We start from the raw sequence: 17,331 nt of genomic DNA, 5'->3' as shown, positions 1-17,331 counted from the left end.
TAGTCGGTGTAAATGGACGATTCTTACCTTTTTGGTTTTTTACTGTCAATGTATGTTTACTCCAAGTATGAAAATTATGAAAATTTTTAAATAATAGTGAGTTCTAGGAGGAATCAAACAGTTGTCTAACATTTTTTATACAACCTTTATTTTTTAGGTTATATAATATTATGTAAGGTTATATAATGTGCATTTTCTAGAAATTAATATATTTTTGATTAACTAACATATCTTAAGAAATTATAAATTATAATCTAATTTGATACAGTTTTTTGAGAGTTTTGTCTTTATCCAAGAGTTAAAAAAATGGACAGCTCCTCATATAGTTGAGAAAATCTGCGATTTTATACAATTTTCATGATTTTTTGGCACTTTCCTTGAAATAATAGCATGATAACGAACACTACAGCATATGTAAAGGATTTTACTTATTGATATTTAAAAATATATATTTTATATTATATATAATATTTAGGAACATTTTATAAATGTGCAAATTCCTGAAATTCCTGCATGACCCACTACATCATTATTTACGTAGATTTTACAATTGACTAGCCAAGCACTCTATATAATCATTCGATGCTTGTAGAGTAAACAAAGCACATTTTCATTGAGGTGCTATTAAAGTGAAGACAGCAGTTGAAAAGCCTCTCTGTCAAATCGTAAATTGCTTGTCAGAAAGTAATTAGAAAATCGCCATTCAAATATAGAAACTATTCAAATATAGAAATTATGTTAAATTTACTACAATATTTGTTCTCGTATTTTAACAATTCTATTTGCTTCTTGCGACAACGGACGGTAACTGTCAATAGACAGTTGAGTAATACTCATACTCTAATTATAGTAAACCCATATCCATACGTAAATGTCCGTTCTATATGGACCTAAATCAAATTTGATCTTATTTTAATACCCCCATTAGTATGAATCATATTACCGGATATAATAATGCTTGAAAATATTCGGCCGGATTTGGTTCGAATTTCGTGATACATTCGCCCGTTTGGCTTCCGGCCAACCGTTGGAAAGTGATTTAGTGCTAGAAAATTGTGCGATTTCCTTTTTTCGTTAACATTCCTAATATATTATATTTGAGGCGTATCGAACACATTTCCATCAGGTACGTAACTCCTGGTGATTTATCACAAGTGTCGCGCCGTACCTTCTGCCACTTATCGCTTGCGTTTTACTAATGCGAGAACATATTCAATTCGTATGAGCAATTGGTATTATTCCTAAACTGAATTTTTTCATATCCATTTAGGATATCGAGAAATATAGGTTAGTAATTTTTTTTAAATATATAGTGTGATTTTGATAAGATGTGTTAATCTTCTATAATGATGTGTGTTCATAGCGTCAAACTGAAGCATATCTTTACACCATGGAGCATATAGTTAAAGTAAATATCATAAAGGTGCAGTTAGGGTAGTTGTAGAAGTTCAAGGACTTAAAATCAATACTACAGGAGAAGAAAGTGGCATACTACTCAAGTAAGCCCTGCCTCTTTAAGATGGTACATGTGGAAGAGAGGAATATAACAATCAGGACTAAAAACTCCAAAGAAAGAACTGGCCAAGAAAAACCAAGAAAAACAATCATAAAACTCACAAACTTGATTAGTGCAAATTTCTAATGTAATTTTAAAAGTTATTAGGATTCCGAAACTTAGAAAACACATAAAATAATTTTACAAAAAAAAATTGGGCCGACTAAAGGGTAAAAAATAAACAAACCTAGATTTTAACGCAAAGAAAACCTTTAAAATAAAATATGTACGTAATAATCGTTGTAATAACTACATAAAAATCAGTCTAAAGTCGGTACCGTTTCCCAAACAGTCGTATTAAATTAGATTTATTTTGTTCCAAATTAAATTTTTTGTTTATGTCATAAAATTGTATTTTTATTTTTGTATTGTTTGAAAACTTGCTATCCTGTTGGGAATTGAATCCGCGACCTTCGCGTTGAAGCTTAACGTTCTCATCATTACACCATAGAAACATTTACTTACTATATTTTTACGAATTCTCACGTAATATGGTTAGTGTTTAAAAAACTAAACTGAATGGTTTTTACACTAAAACCCTTCCGCTTTTTTGTTCCATCAGTTCAGCAATAACACTATACACAAATATCTGATTATTTTAGATACGTGCTCTTGAAATTTGAGTTATTCTCTCGATTTAACCACCCTCCCTTCCCCATATCATATCTTAAGTTGATTCCAATGGGACCACCTCAGAAGTGCAGTCTTTTGAATAAAAAAGAATTTTGAAAATCGTTCCATAATTGACGGAGAAATCGGCGAACATACATTAAATAGGTGTGACAAACGAGGGGAAATCAAATATAAACGGCAATTTTACTATTTACAATCTCAGAATCGAAAGTATACTGTGAGTAACAGAATTCATGGATCGGCTGGGAACGATATTTGCAATACCCTACTAATAATATAAAAAGGTAGACCTAGACATAAATGTCAACGAAAGTAAATCGACGTATACTAAATTCACTTATAATATAACTGTACGTATACCTATAGATATGAATAACACTCTATCTCATCTACTTATTGCATTATAATGCAATTTAATAGAGATTTTAGTTTCTTTCACATCAAAATACATATGCTTTGAGAGTTTGCTCGTATATGAAAGAAAAAAGATACTAGACAAACTATTCATATATATATATATATATATATATATATATATATATATAGTCGTGAAAATGTACGACTCTTACCTTTTTAATTTTTTTTACTATCATTTATCTACGTGAATTTTAAGCTAAACCAAACAATCGTATAATAATTTTTATACAACTTTTAGTTATTATGTTATTCAATGAATAATACATTTTCTAGAATTGGGTGTATTTTTGATTAAATAACATATCTTAAAAATTATTAATTATGATCCAATTTCATACAAATCTTTGAGAGTTTTATCTTTATCCTAGAGATAGAAAAATGGACGGCTCTCCCATATAGTCGAGAAAATTTCCATTTTTCACAATTTTCAAATTTCTTTATGTCACTTTCCTTGAAATAATAGCATTATAACGGAAACTACAGATCATATAAAGAATTCTACTTATTAATATTCATAAATGATCTACATCTTTATTTACAGTAACAATTAAACAATAAACCAACAAAGTCATCCATATAATCATTCGATGCTTCTAGTCTAAACAAAGCACATTTTCATTCAGATGCTATTAAAGTGAAAAAAGCAATGAAAAATCACGGAAGCATCTCTGTTAAATCGTTACTTGTTTGTCAGAAAATAATTCGAGAAACCCCATTCACTCTCATAAGAATATAATATGTTTTTATGGCTACATTTGCTGATAACACTACATTACAAGTAATTAATAATATAAATAAGTGAACCTAGACATGGAAAATAAAGCGCGAGTAAACCATTGTATATTAAATTGACTTACAACAAAACTGTAAGTAACACATACCTATAAATATGATTGACACCATTACCTCATATAGTTACAAAGCTAAGTACCTTGAGAAGAATCTTAATGCAAAGCTTCATTGGGAAGAGTAAATTAATGAAGATAATTAGAATTACAATTAGATAAAAATGTATTGGTTATTTGGCAGAAAATCTAAATTTTACGTACGTGTTTATTTGCTGCTGTAGAAGCAAATATTAAACCTATATGCACCCACGAAATTCAGTTATAAGTATGTTCTTCGAGATATTAGACAATATTAACATAATTCAGGTACTTCAAAATTATGGATGCACTTATACACTATAGGAACAATTAATTATAGACAGATCTTCCGATTTCAACTTCATAGGGGAAATTGAGATATTTATATCAATATATGGCGAAAGACTCTACTTCCATGTTAACATCGAAATGCTGAAATTCTCGGATATCACTAAACTAAAAGAGGCATACTCATTAATATCAAACCGTGTGATGTTCTGTAATAGTGCAGGGGTGTATTAAATGATAAAAATATTGAAAATGTTAATTCTGTTTATTATTTTATTTTACTATATTTTAGACTAAGTAATTGCTAAGATAGTCGGCAACGATAATAATCAAAAAGGACTATACCTCAGTTTTATATACATGTTTTATAATAGGTCAATTGAAAAGTCCCCGGCCCGACACACAGATGACGCTACTAGAATTAAATCCATATGTTTTTAGTTAGCCCCAACCCTCAAAAGATGCGTGTATAATTTTGACAGCTGCAGGATCGTTAGTTTGTGAATTATAATATTTTGAGTGAAGCAACTTTTGTTATTGTGAAGAAAATGGATAAAAAGGAATTTCGCCTGTTGATAATATATTGCTTTTTGAAGGGAAAAATACAGCTGAACTTGACTTGATGCCGAGTTTCCGGACACTGTTCCAGGAAAACCAAACATCAAGGATTGGTATACTAAGTTTAGACGTGGTGGATTCCCAAAAGAGGTTGCTACTGACGGAACCATTAAAAATATCGACAAAATGATTTTGAATGGCCGTAAATTGAAACTGAATGAAATAGCATATACTCTAAAGATATCAATTGAACGATCATTATATCACTCACTAATATTTTGGTATGAGAAAAATGGGTGCCGCGCGAGCTCACTTTTCACCAAAAACAACGACGACATGATGATTCGGATCAGTGTTTGAAGATGACCAAGCGTAATAAACCGGACGTCGATTTGTGCTAAATTTTTGCGTCGATATGTGACAATGGAAGAAACATGGCTCCATAATTTTACTTCGAAATCCAATCGACAATCATCCGAGTGGACTGCACACCATGAACTCGCTCCAAAGCGTGGGAAAACGCGACAGTTAAACTGGCAAGGTTATGGCGTCTGTATTTTGGTATGCGCATGGAATCATTTTCATTAACTATCTTGAAAAAGAAAGCACCATCAACAGCGACTATTACATAGCCTTATTGGAGAAACAGCCGCATTTGAGGAAAAAGGGAGTGCTGCTTCACCAAGACAATGCACCGTGTCACAAGTCAGTGAAAACGATGGCAAAAAATCCATTAATTCCTTCGAATTGCTTCCTAATGTACCGTGTTCTGCAGATCTGACCCACCATCACCTTTGAAGGGAATTATGTTGAATAAAATAAACTAACTTTGTAAAAAAAATGTGTTTTACTATGGTAGGCCGGGGACTTTTCAATTCACCTCTCAGTAACTATAACAACTTGAATATTTTTAGAACTATAGTCTAATTTAAACTGAAATTACTATATAAAATTCTTGAAATCGTATCTTACCATTTTTACGAGCAGCTTCCGCAAATATATCTAAAACTAACGTTGAACTTTTCTATATCCGCACAAAATAGGATTCCGGAATGGGGATGTGTAAAATATCTGTAGCAATTGCGGTCATTTCATCCCGGAATATATCCCCTTATGAATAGAAGACCCTCCTTTAAGTCGAGAACAATTCCAACTTTATCGCTTTATTTTTCATAAATGGTACAACGTATTCATCGATTATGTGACACAAGTAAAATCATGGATGACATTTCAATTGATTATGTGTATTAGAATTGTGACAATTATTATATTTTAAAATTCTTTTGAGTTCAACTATATCATATGAGCATGAATGTGTCAACGCAATAAATATCAGATAAATATATACATATTATATTTACTGCCTTTTACGAAAATTTGGCTCTAATTCATTGACGTTTGTTTTTATTTTGCTCCCATTTGTATAGTTATCACTTTCTGTATCATTTTATGTCCTTTTGCTTTAAATAGTTGAAGGATGGTAAACATAATAGGGGTCATAAAATATTTTAGGTTGAATCAAATAGATGTATAAAACATTTTGTATATTCTTCAGTTGTTAATGTTAAATGGGTGAATTTCTGTTTAATTAGTATAACTTTAATACTATTTAGTAGAGATTTTAATTTTTTTCGCAACCACAATATGAATATTTTGAGAGTTCTACTTTTATTCGAGACAAGAAAAAAATTGATAGATTTTCCATGTATATAGTCGTGAATATTTGCGATTTTTTAAATTTTTTAAGTTTTTGGTGTCATTTTTCTTCAGGTAATCGCAGGACTGTAAAAGTTACAAGAATTATACGGAATTTTAAGCTGAATCGAATAGTACTATAATAATTTTTCTACAAGCTTTCATTTTTGCGTTATATATGGGAACGTGTATTTTTGGACAAAAGAGTGGTTTTTTGTTTAAATGATATATCTTAAAGATAAACTTCAACGCAATTTAATATAGATTTTAATTTTTTTCGCTGGAAAATATGAATATTTTGAGAGTTTTACCTTTGCTCGAGACAAGAAAAAAATTGATAGATTTTTCATGTATATGGTCGTGAAAATTTGCGATTTTTTAAATTTTTTAAGTTTTTGGTGTCATTTTTCTTCAGGAAATCGCAGGACTGTAAAAGTTACAGGAATTATACGGAATTTTAAGCTGAATCGAATAGTACTATTATAATTTTTCTACAAGCTTTCATTTTTACGTTATATATGGGAACGTGTATTTTTGTACAAAAGAGTGGTTTTTTGTTTAAATGATATATCTTAAAGATTAACTTCAACGCAATTTAATATAGATTTTCATTTTTTTCGCTGCAAAATATGAATATTTTGAGAGTTTTACCTTTGTTCGAGACAAGAAAAAAATTGATAGATTTTCCATGTATATAGTCGTGAAAATTTGAGATTTTTTACATTTTTTAAGTTTTTGGTGTCATTTTTCTTCAGGTAATCGATGGACTGTAAAAGCTACAGAAATTATACGGAATTTTAAGCTGAATCGAATAGTATTATAATAATTTTTCTACAAACTTTCATCTTTACGTTATATATGGAAACGTGTACTTTTCGACAAAAGATTGTTTTTTTGTTTAAATGATATATCTTAAAGATTATTAACTTCAACGCAATATAATACAGATTTTCATTTTTTTCGCATCAAAATATGAATATTTTGAGAATTTTGCCTTTATTCGAGAGAAGAAAAAAATAGATAGATTTTCCATGTATATGGTCGTGAAAATTTGGGATTTTTTAAAATTTTCAAGTTTTTTGGTGTCACTTTTGTTCAGGCAATCGCAGAATTATGAAAATTAGAAGAGTTATAGGGAATTTTAATCTGAATCCAGTGATATTATAATAATTTTTCTGCAAGCTGTAGTTTTTACGGTATATAATGACAAATTTATTTTTTACAAATAAGTGTATTTTTAGTTAACCAGAGTAAATTTTATAATTTTAACGACGTAATTCACATACACTCTTATGCAATCTAACATTTCTAAATATGCTGCCGTGAAAATTTTCAAAATCTCAAGTATGACTGAAAATAGCATAATTGTTAAAGCTCTTAGCAGGTCGTTCCTACATAAAATCACCGTTTCGGCCCAAACGTTGATCCTTGTAACAGTTTCTTCATCGACTATCACGTCTCCTTTGGTAGTTCCCGCCGGCTGTCCGATGCCTGTTTCGGGCATCTACCCTTTTTCCAATTTCGCATGTCTCCAAGATATGCGTAGAGTCTTCTGGTCCTCGCAGAGTCCATCGGTCTCCTTCAGTTTGAATCTGGGCAGAGAATCTTGCATATTCCCGTGGCCTCTCATCAGTTGCACAGCCTTACTGCTCAGTCCTATGTTTCCTGTCCCTACTTGTTGGCAGTATTTGTAAAGGGTTCTTCCTTTAATAGATTGCTCCCAATATATTTGCCACCTTTTTTTTACCTCTCCTTCTTTGATCCTATTTATGGTTCTGGTGCTGATCCATCCCTTTTTTTCCAGCCCTATTTTTTCCTTTCCGGTAGCTTCTTTCGCGAGTCTGTCCGCGGTTACCAGTACTAGTTCCAGTTCTATGGCTTTCTGTGCCGCCACGAATTTTGCCGCTCTGGAGCTCGATTCGTCATTTATTCTAAGACTTATCTCTTCCTGGGCGTCTGTTCCTGTCCATATCACTAGTCCTATGCCTGCTTTTCCTCCTCTGGCACTAGCGTCTGTCCATATCTTGATGGTTTCGATGCTGTTTGTCCGATTTTCCCACGGTTCCTCCCATGGCCATGGCATTTTCTTCGGTTCTAATCCTTTTAGCCCATTGGGGTATCCGTATTTTTCTGCAGCCCACCCCTGAAAATAACATACTGATTTAATCTTGATTTAGTTTTATATTGGTGATATCAAATATTTGTACATACTCTTCCACTATTTTTATCAGTAAATTCTTAATCAAGAATTATCGTTGTTATTGGTCGAGAGGTCTTGAATTTTTAAGGGGATTTAAATTTAAAAGTCACATTATTTGAACCTATTTTATAGTTATCACAGTATTAATATTAAAAAATAAAGATTCTGTATTAAATACGATATTTATGAATATTCTACATTTGTATATTTTCCTAATACTACATGTCCTACAACACCATTATTTACACTCATAATTAAACAGTTGGCTGACAAAGTATTCTGCGCAACAACTCGACGTTTGTAGACTAAACAAAGCACGTTTTCATCCAGACGACCATTAAAGCGAAAACAGCAATGGAATAGCCTGAAATTCCCTCTGTTAAATCGTTAATTATTTGTCAGAAAGTAATTCGAAAATCGCCGTTAATTAGTCTGAATTTAAATTGATCGTACTTCGTCCAAAACTATTCAAATATGAATTTCCAATAATGGATTTCTATTAAAGTAGACAATGACGTAAAATGAAATGCATTTCTAGCTTAATTTACCCCAACATTTTTCAAATTTCTTATGTAACTTTTTTACATTAAATCATTCAATTATTATCTTCTTTGAGCTACTTTTAGACAACGGATAATGTTATCTAAAGGGGATAAAACTAATTCTCTGAGGATTGTTTTCAGTGGTGGAGATAATGTTTAAGACAAACAGTATCTTGATAAATCTTCTGCTACTATCTGTGTACACCATTCTTCATAAAATTCTGAATTCTGTCTAATGCATTTACCATATCTACAAAACAGTTAGTATTCATTCTCTCCTCATATGTAACCTAATGCTCATACTTGATTTTGAACTGTGCACACTCACCTTTCGCGCCCTACAATACCATTTTCTACAATTATATTCAATTAATTATGTGCATACCTTTAGTTGTTTCCACTCTCCTCACTCTGTCTCAGGAATTTCTAGCATTGCACAGCATTATCACATATCCTGAAGGTTTCCTTCAGTCACTTTCAATTTCCCACTCATTGTCCAATTCAATCACTAAACTGTTAACATTCGATCTCTCTGAAACATGCTCACAAATCCACCCTTTATCAATTACTTCCTCTCTATGTCTAATCGAGTCCTTACAAACCCAAGATGTTATGGTTATGGTATCCAAACAGTCTTTGATGGAAAATATTTCTGAACCAGCAATAAATCTGCAATTAATTATGAATAAATATAATGATCAACAAAGTCTAATCGAATGCTAATGAAACTTTTACCTTTTTCCATCAATTTTTGTTGTCTTTAGTCTTTTTTTGTTACTGTCTTGCCAAGAGTGCCTCAATAAACCATTTTGAAATATTCAAGTTTCATCAAGATACACAAATTAAAATAGTTTATCTTCCTTCGTCTTATTTTATGCCTTTAAAAATTTAATTTTTTTTCAGGTAATGTCTGAAAGTTATATTAAACCTTTCCGAGGGTATCGTATGAAAGGATGTCTTACATCCCTCCAAAAGCTGCATGTCCCTAATTCTTTTATGTATACTTTCCAGACAGACAATTTTCTCTAAAATAATTTTATTAAATTATGTTTATATCGATAAAATTGTTTGTGTACTTACTGTTCTTAAACATCTCGTTTATTTGGTCTCGAATAGAGCCAATATGAAGATGGTCACCCACTTTGTATGTAGACGGATTTTCTTGGGTGAATCTAACTTATTATTCTTCATTTTGTAAGCGATGTTATTCACAGTACTCATAGTAATATTTAGCCCGGCAGCAACCCGCCAAAAAACATTTTCAATGAAATTGTAGGGACTTAAATTATTGAATGTCATCAACAATTACCTGTCTAACGGAATTTAAAAGCAAATGAAGGCCCTCATTATCTCGTTCGTTTTCGAAATAACCTATTAAAGCCGCAATCAATTTGTGACTCTGACTATATATTGTTTTCGGAATTTTCAAACAAACTAATATGATATATTACGGAGCGATTTAAAATTTATTAAACTAAAGGGCTAAAATAAGGTTTGCCGGTTTATAGCCTGTAATAATTACAACTAATTTACAACAAGTTTAGAAGACGAACAAATTGTGAAGACTTCCGTTTAAAAATCAATGATTTATTGCAAAAATGTTTGCATTATTTTTCACAAAGTGTATCTATTGATAGCGACGTATTTTGACAAGTGACACAAGTTCGAGAAAATCAAAATTATAAAGTTATTTCGTTTTATGTAATATAGATTGCCTAATAATAACAAAATAAAAATGATTTATAGAGTAAATCATAATACATTTTATTATTCCTCTAAAACCCAGTTTAATTTCGAATTTTGATGCGTTACTTATATTAATTACTGGAAAACTGCAATATTACTGTATTTATTAAATAATGAAATATTTGCAAATTATTACTCGCAGTTTTCATTAATTTAGGTCATAATAAATATATATTTTATATATTTCTATTAATACGTTGATTCTAAAACTAATTGGTATGTTTCTATTTTAACTATTATCTGTATAAATATACTACTTTTCTACCGTTATTAATTAATATATGTCCATGAAAGTGATTGGAATTCTCATTAACAAATACCGCGGAAGTGTTCTTTATATATTTGCCATAACTACTTTTAAATAAATTTAGCGCTCAAAATGGGCAGAAAATGGTTTACAATCTGCAATATGGTCTAACAAATGTTATGCTAGAAATTATAATCCTGAAGCAAAAGATAGTAACGGTAGAAGACGTGAATTATAGTAATGAATATCAACAACTTGCGGTAATTGAAAATTAGGAACTTTAATCATAAGCTGATACTGGAAATTCTTTAATGGAGTGTCACATTGTCCAGATTTTGCTCCGTTCGACGATCCTTTGTTACCAATCAATGACACAATATTCAAAAATGAATAAAAAACCCATTCTATCCAATTCACAACTAGAATATTAAAAAATATATATTTTTTCGAATTTAGTTTTTTACATAAACCATTTAGTCAAAAAAAAAAACGCTTTGAAATGATAATTTTAAAATGTTTTGTTCCCAAAAATTGAATTTAATTACGACCGATGAGTTTAAATGCGATTTTAATGGCCAACATGTCGGCGATGGCTATCGATATTGTTTTTATTGATAAACCATCAGGGATTCATTAATTAATGGAAACATTTTGGGAACGTTACAAATATAAACACCGACAACTCCAATGACTGTTCGCTCATTTATATAATGATCTTTGTTAATTATATTATAGGCCTTGACAATAAAAGGTCTCTATATTGGTGGTTTTTATGTAACTTTTCTTCAAGGTTGTAGTATATATATATATATATATATATATATATATATATATATATATATCTATATATATATATATATAATATATATATATATATATATATATATATATATATATATATATATATATATATATTTGTGTAATCAGTATATTTGATTTTCTATTTATTTTATACTAGTGAAAATATGTGATTAATATCTATAATATCTTCAATATATATTGTGATAGTGATATGAATTGTGAACTCGAGTTAAAAACACTGATTTCTTTTAATTCTATTAATAAAATTTAATATTAATTATATTTTTGATTATCTAAATAATGCTAAGTTTCAAATATTTGACAGAAGGATGGTCAAGAACCTGGTCAAGGTCCTGGATTTATCGCCTTCCCTCGACAGAGGTACAAAGTTTCGAGCGTTGTCAATCGCAGGTTCCCTGTTGCTGACCGTGCAATTTTCGCCACAGTACGATATTGCGCGATTGACATTGTACAGTAATGATTATTGACTATAATATAATGTACTGTTTTAATAAATATTATTTACTTTTGTTAATGCTCTAATTCTTAGGCTGATACAAGGTTGAACAGGAAGAATTGGAATATAGGTTAAGATCACGGTTGACCAGAGCAACACAACAACCATAGCGCTACTGCCATCAACTGGAACTCTTAAGATATTTAATTCTTTCGTCCTAATTTTAATGATTTGTCAGAAAATAGTGCTATTCTGACAGTCACTTAGATAGGTCTAAATTACAATTTATTGCAATATATGATAAAATGCAATGTGTATTAATTGTCCCTATAAGATATTTATTGATGTTTCAAGAATATGATCAAGAATGACAAGTAATGAGCGTACTGTGTTGTAGCGACTGCCACAGCCCTTTAGACCACCACTATTACATCTACATTAAGTTTAAAGTTTGGCAACGATGGTGGAGTAGTACCATGAGGTTCTTGGCAATAAAAGACCACTACGACGATATCTTTTTCTCTTTCTCTACCGCTTATAAAAGTACCACTTCCATACTTCCTTAACCTAACCTAATATATTGCCCATCATCGCCTCTAACATATGTAAAATTTAAAACATGAAATAAACAAGTTTTCATTCAGCCAGGGTTTTCTGCTCTCATGCGAATTTCTTCCACAAAACAACCGTGTCGACAGCCTCACATTTCAACCGACAAAAGCATAGCTGAGATAATGTCACTCAATGCTCACATTTGGCATCCTCGCATCATCTTCGATCTATATATTGGGTCTTCTGTATCAGAAGTGGCATAATGATCATTAAGTTACTTGAACGAGTTGAGTTGTTTTGGCCTCCTGAGGAACAGTAGAAACTCGCTAGTCATAACAATCAGTTTGAGCTCTGTTGCATATGACAGCAAATATATTAACTTCAATACCAATGTATGAATTCTGGGAAACAATAGTTTCGATTTTTTTAAAGCCTGAATTGAGTCTGACTTATGAATTTATGGTCAGTCTAACCAGATATGTCTCCTTTTTACGGACGACGATTTCATTTAAGTTAAAAGGCTCTACTTAGAAGAAGCCTAATTTATAGTATCCTCTAGTATAATGATAACACTACGATAAAAGGACAACGGAATAGTAATCCCAAACACGGTCTCATTTCCAACACTCATACCGAATACAAATTGATCGCCTAATGCACTATTTCCATTAACCATATTGTCGTTCCGTTCTTTTATTGTTGGTTTTGGAAAATATAAAACGCGGGGAAACGATCGTCAGGAATGCGTATTTGGAAATTCCAATGCAAATGGAGCCGGAGCGGAAAACGATCCCTCCAAATTAGTGCTAATTAATAAAGGGTCCCGAATTATTCTCATTTTCCGCCTGACAAATAACGTCGATTTGTTAGCCGGGCGATATCGCATTTTTCCACTTTGGTTTCCGGTCTGCGAAATAATAAACTCGTAAACTCCCATAAAATTACGGGAGTTGTTCTTTTTTTGTAGCGGTATTAGTATAATGACTGTATCCTACATTTAGTATTCATAGGGTTCATTATAAAAGGATTTAATGAAGGTATTAAGTGTTACGTGTTTAAAACAAGTAAGGAAGAATGTATTGTTTTATAATACTTCGGAACATTTTAAATATCATTCTTTTAGTACATATAAACTATGCGAGAATGCTACTCGAGAATCTAATAAAATTGTTATATTATATACTAGCGACCCGCCCGGCTTCGCACGGGTGCAATGCTAATACTAAATTAAATACACTACAGAAAAAATATGAACGTTGTATATAAAAACATAGCGGCCCGCTCCGACTTCACGGGCATAAAATATATATGCCTATGTCACTCAATGAAAACATGATTAAAATCGATCCAGTATTTTTGGTTCATTCATTACTGCCCTTGGCCTGCACGCATTAAATTTGGAGTAAAACAATTCCTCTTCCCCTATACTTACTATGAAGATTTCCTGCTATCTTTGGAATATCTAAATTCATACAATTTTTATTACATTACACATTTTTAAACGCAAATTTTAAATTTGTAATATCTCCGAAAATATTTGTTTAATTTACATGCTGTAAGGAACCATATTGATCTATATTAATTGCACACATATTTAAGGTACTTAATTCGATAAGGATTAATGCCGTATTGCTTAAAATAGCTTCGTAAATAAGCCATTTTCTCACGTAAAAAGTAAACAATAAAAATGGTTAATGTGGGTTATCCCTAAAAGATAAACATATACCATCGCGGACTTTTTTGTAGACCTTTTTATGGTGTACAATACTGTAGTACATTAATTTGATCTAACTCGTAGGGTTAGGCAGCGTTTTTGCTAATTGCTAAATAAGCCTAAAAAAATAGGTTAATTTACGACATCACGTTAGAAACCTCTAAAATTAGCAATGTTGCCTTAGTATATTATGCATGTATTATACATATAAACCTTCCACTTGAATCACTCTATCTATTGAAAAAATCCGCATCAAAATCCGTTGCGTAGTTTTAAAGATTTAAGCGCACATAGGGATATAGGGGCAGAAAAGGCGACTTTGTTTTATACTATGTAGCGATTGTGCAAAAATCTACAATATCTCAAGCCCACTCTATATTTTCTGATTATTATATACCAATATATACCATTGGTTCTTTCTAGTCTACAGCTTAAATCTTCCAGCATGCATCCTGTATCAGAACAATTTGCGATAACAACAATTTGAATTGGTCTTTGTAAATAGTATGTTATTCCTCAGGAGACAAAAGGTTTTTACAGATTTATGGATTTACCATCACTAAAAGAGAAGACACACAAGTCCCGCTCTCAGTCAAGGACCATAAGGGTGGACCGGACCTATGAAAACCCCGACACCAGTACTTGATGATCTTTTCTTTCTCCTGGCTCCCTCAAGTAGATGTGTCGTCAACTGTAAATTGACAGTCACTCGAATAAATCATAAATAAACTTTTCTTTTTATAAAATCGTATGGTTTTAGCCTATAGCGTATAGTATTTGATAATAAAAACGTGTTCTCTCGTCGACGTTGGAGAACTTCTTCGTCAATTCCCGTGTTGAACTGCCTTTGGAACTGCCATTTTATTAATATTTTATTAAATTCTATTCTTAGCCTCAGTCATTCACAGATCAACGCTAACTTTAAATTTGCCTTGATTGCTCACAGCTGGCACGATTTTAGCTAGACTTGGGTGTCAATAATGGAGCACTCACTGTACCTACTACCAATTTATAAATTAACTATTTACATTGAAGTGAATCCAGCGATGGTTTTTCTAGGTTCTCTCAACTCGACCTCTTGTACGTGAATGATCATATGATGCTTTCTAGCTGCATCATAACGTGGGAATATAACCCCCACCTTAATAGAATAATATATTTTCCATAAACCGTACTCCATCAAAAAAAAAAACCAAACCAAACCAATCATTTTTCGTTCTCAACTTCATTAATAATGTTATATGCGAATACATTGTCCATTTCACAATGTAAATAAACATATTACCGTTAGCAATTTTTAAATGCCAAATCTTCTTCTTTACTTGTTTAATGTCAATATATTTATAAGATTACTGCCACTATATCTGATTCAACCTGTTCAAATTCTTCTTCCAACTTCCGTCAGACCTAGTATGTTGGAGGTTCCCATTCTCTAAATGTTTTACTTTTATATCGGTTTATAGTCATGCATTCCCTTTCTGGAGAATTAAATTCAACAAATGTAAATAAGTGCATATTGAATTCACCTGTTGATTTGCCAAAACATGTGAGTAATAATGCTAAAAATGTAACAATACTACACTACAAACAATATATATGTATATATATATATATATATATATATATATATATATATATATATATATATATATATATATATATATCAAACAAGTAAGACAGATTAAAGACATATAAGTCAAAATTGCAATAGAACATAACCTGAACATAAAACTGATTTCTCTGAAGATATCACAAAAGCTGTATCAATCCCGTGGCCGTCAAAAAGTCGATAAGTATGTCCAAGTTCTTGGGTTGGACCAGTTTCTCTAATGACCTTGGCATCCCGAGTTGCTGTCTTAGTATTTCAGGCTTTCTACAGTCCAGAAGGATGTGCTTGGTGCTCTGTTGTATTTTACATTGATCACATAGTGGAGGGTCTCTTCCTTTTAACAAATGCTCAAGAGCTGGTGTGCTATGTCCTATTCGCAGCCGAGCAAGAGCAATTATAATTTGTATAGACTCCCTATCTGCATTTTAGCCCCGAGATACTATAGGATCAACTGTTTACACCGATACACCAGATTCCAACTGTCATAAAGCAAATTAAGAGATTCATAACAACATCCATGGAAGAATTCTGCTGGGCTTATTTTTATTCTATTTTCTTTGCGTTCTACCTTTTCCATGGCGAATGACGTTCTTGTTTTTTTGTCATTATCACCACAATTATATAATCTAACAATATATGAGTAAATTTCAACGTCTATAGCTTTGATTTCCTTGAAATAGGAACCTAAACACAAATGTTTACTACTTTATATTAATATCTTTGCAATGTGAATGTCAACCTCCAACAAAAAAAAGAGTGCTAAATTATTCGTAGGTTCCAATAGCTATAGATGCTTACCAATCAGTCAGCATTTGGTACATTTACTAGTTTTAAAAATTTTAGTGGAAACTAAACTAAATACTAGTTTTTATCTGATATTCATTATCATGGTTTGTTGTTTTATAAATCCATCAGATCTTATAGGTTTATTAGTTTTTTTTATGTAAAAGCGTTGACTATTATATTTTTTTTAAAGAATCGAAGATGTTTTGAAATTTTGTAATATTGTTTTTCTATTGCTAAATTTTAATAAATATATTCAAGTAGACAGTAAGCTGAACTTTCTAACCAGTCTTGTAAATTCTTTCTTGCAATAATCCTATATTCATTAACAGTTCAATTAAAGGTAGTATCTGTTAGCACAGGGCCACTGGATAGAGTTTCCTTGTCGTATCATGTACCTATATTATTTGATTTCGCCAAAGGGATCGCTTTTTAGTTTTTAATATTACCATATACACTGTTTCATTGTATTTTTCTATCTTAATTTTATTTTTGTTAATTTCGGGCTATCGATCAAAGCAGAACATTATTTATTTAATTATATGTCTTACTTTATTACTTATTATGTTCCAAACGATTCCAAAACAAAACTCTTCTATTGATTATCAATATTTGTCGCTACGTAACTAAGGAGGAACTACACGATGACTTCGAAAAAAAAATTAATT

General features: G+C 31.3%; 1 protein-coding gene across 4 annotated transcripts in view; it reads left to right on the top strand.

Moving 5' to 3' along the window:
• Syt7 (Synaptotagmin 7) overlaps positions 1-17,331 on the top strand; it is an 870,553-nt gene that overhangs the window by 132,616 nt on the left and 720,606 nt on the right. The gene's annotated exons all lie outside the window — the stretch shown is intronic.

This window comes from Rhynchophorus ferrugineus, unplaced genomic scaffold (assembly GCF_030347505.1).
Source record: "Rhynchophorus ferrugineus isolate W39M unplaced genomic scaffold, kcgeb_rfMv2 rfM3, whole genome shotgun sequence".
Taxonomy (NCBI): Eukaryota; Metazoa; Arthropoda; class Insecta; order Coleoptera; family Curculionidae; genus Rhynchophorus; species Rhynchophorus ferrugineus.
Note: the sequence above shows the minus strand (reverse complement) of the source record. Positions and strands in the feature narration are given on the sequence as shown.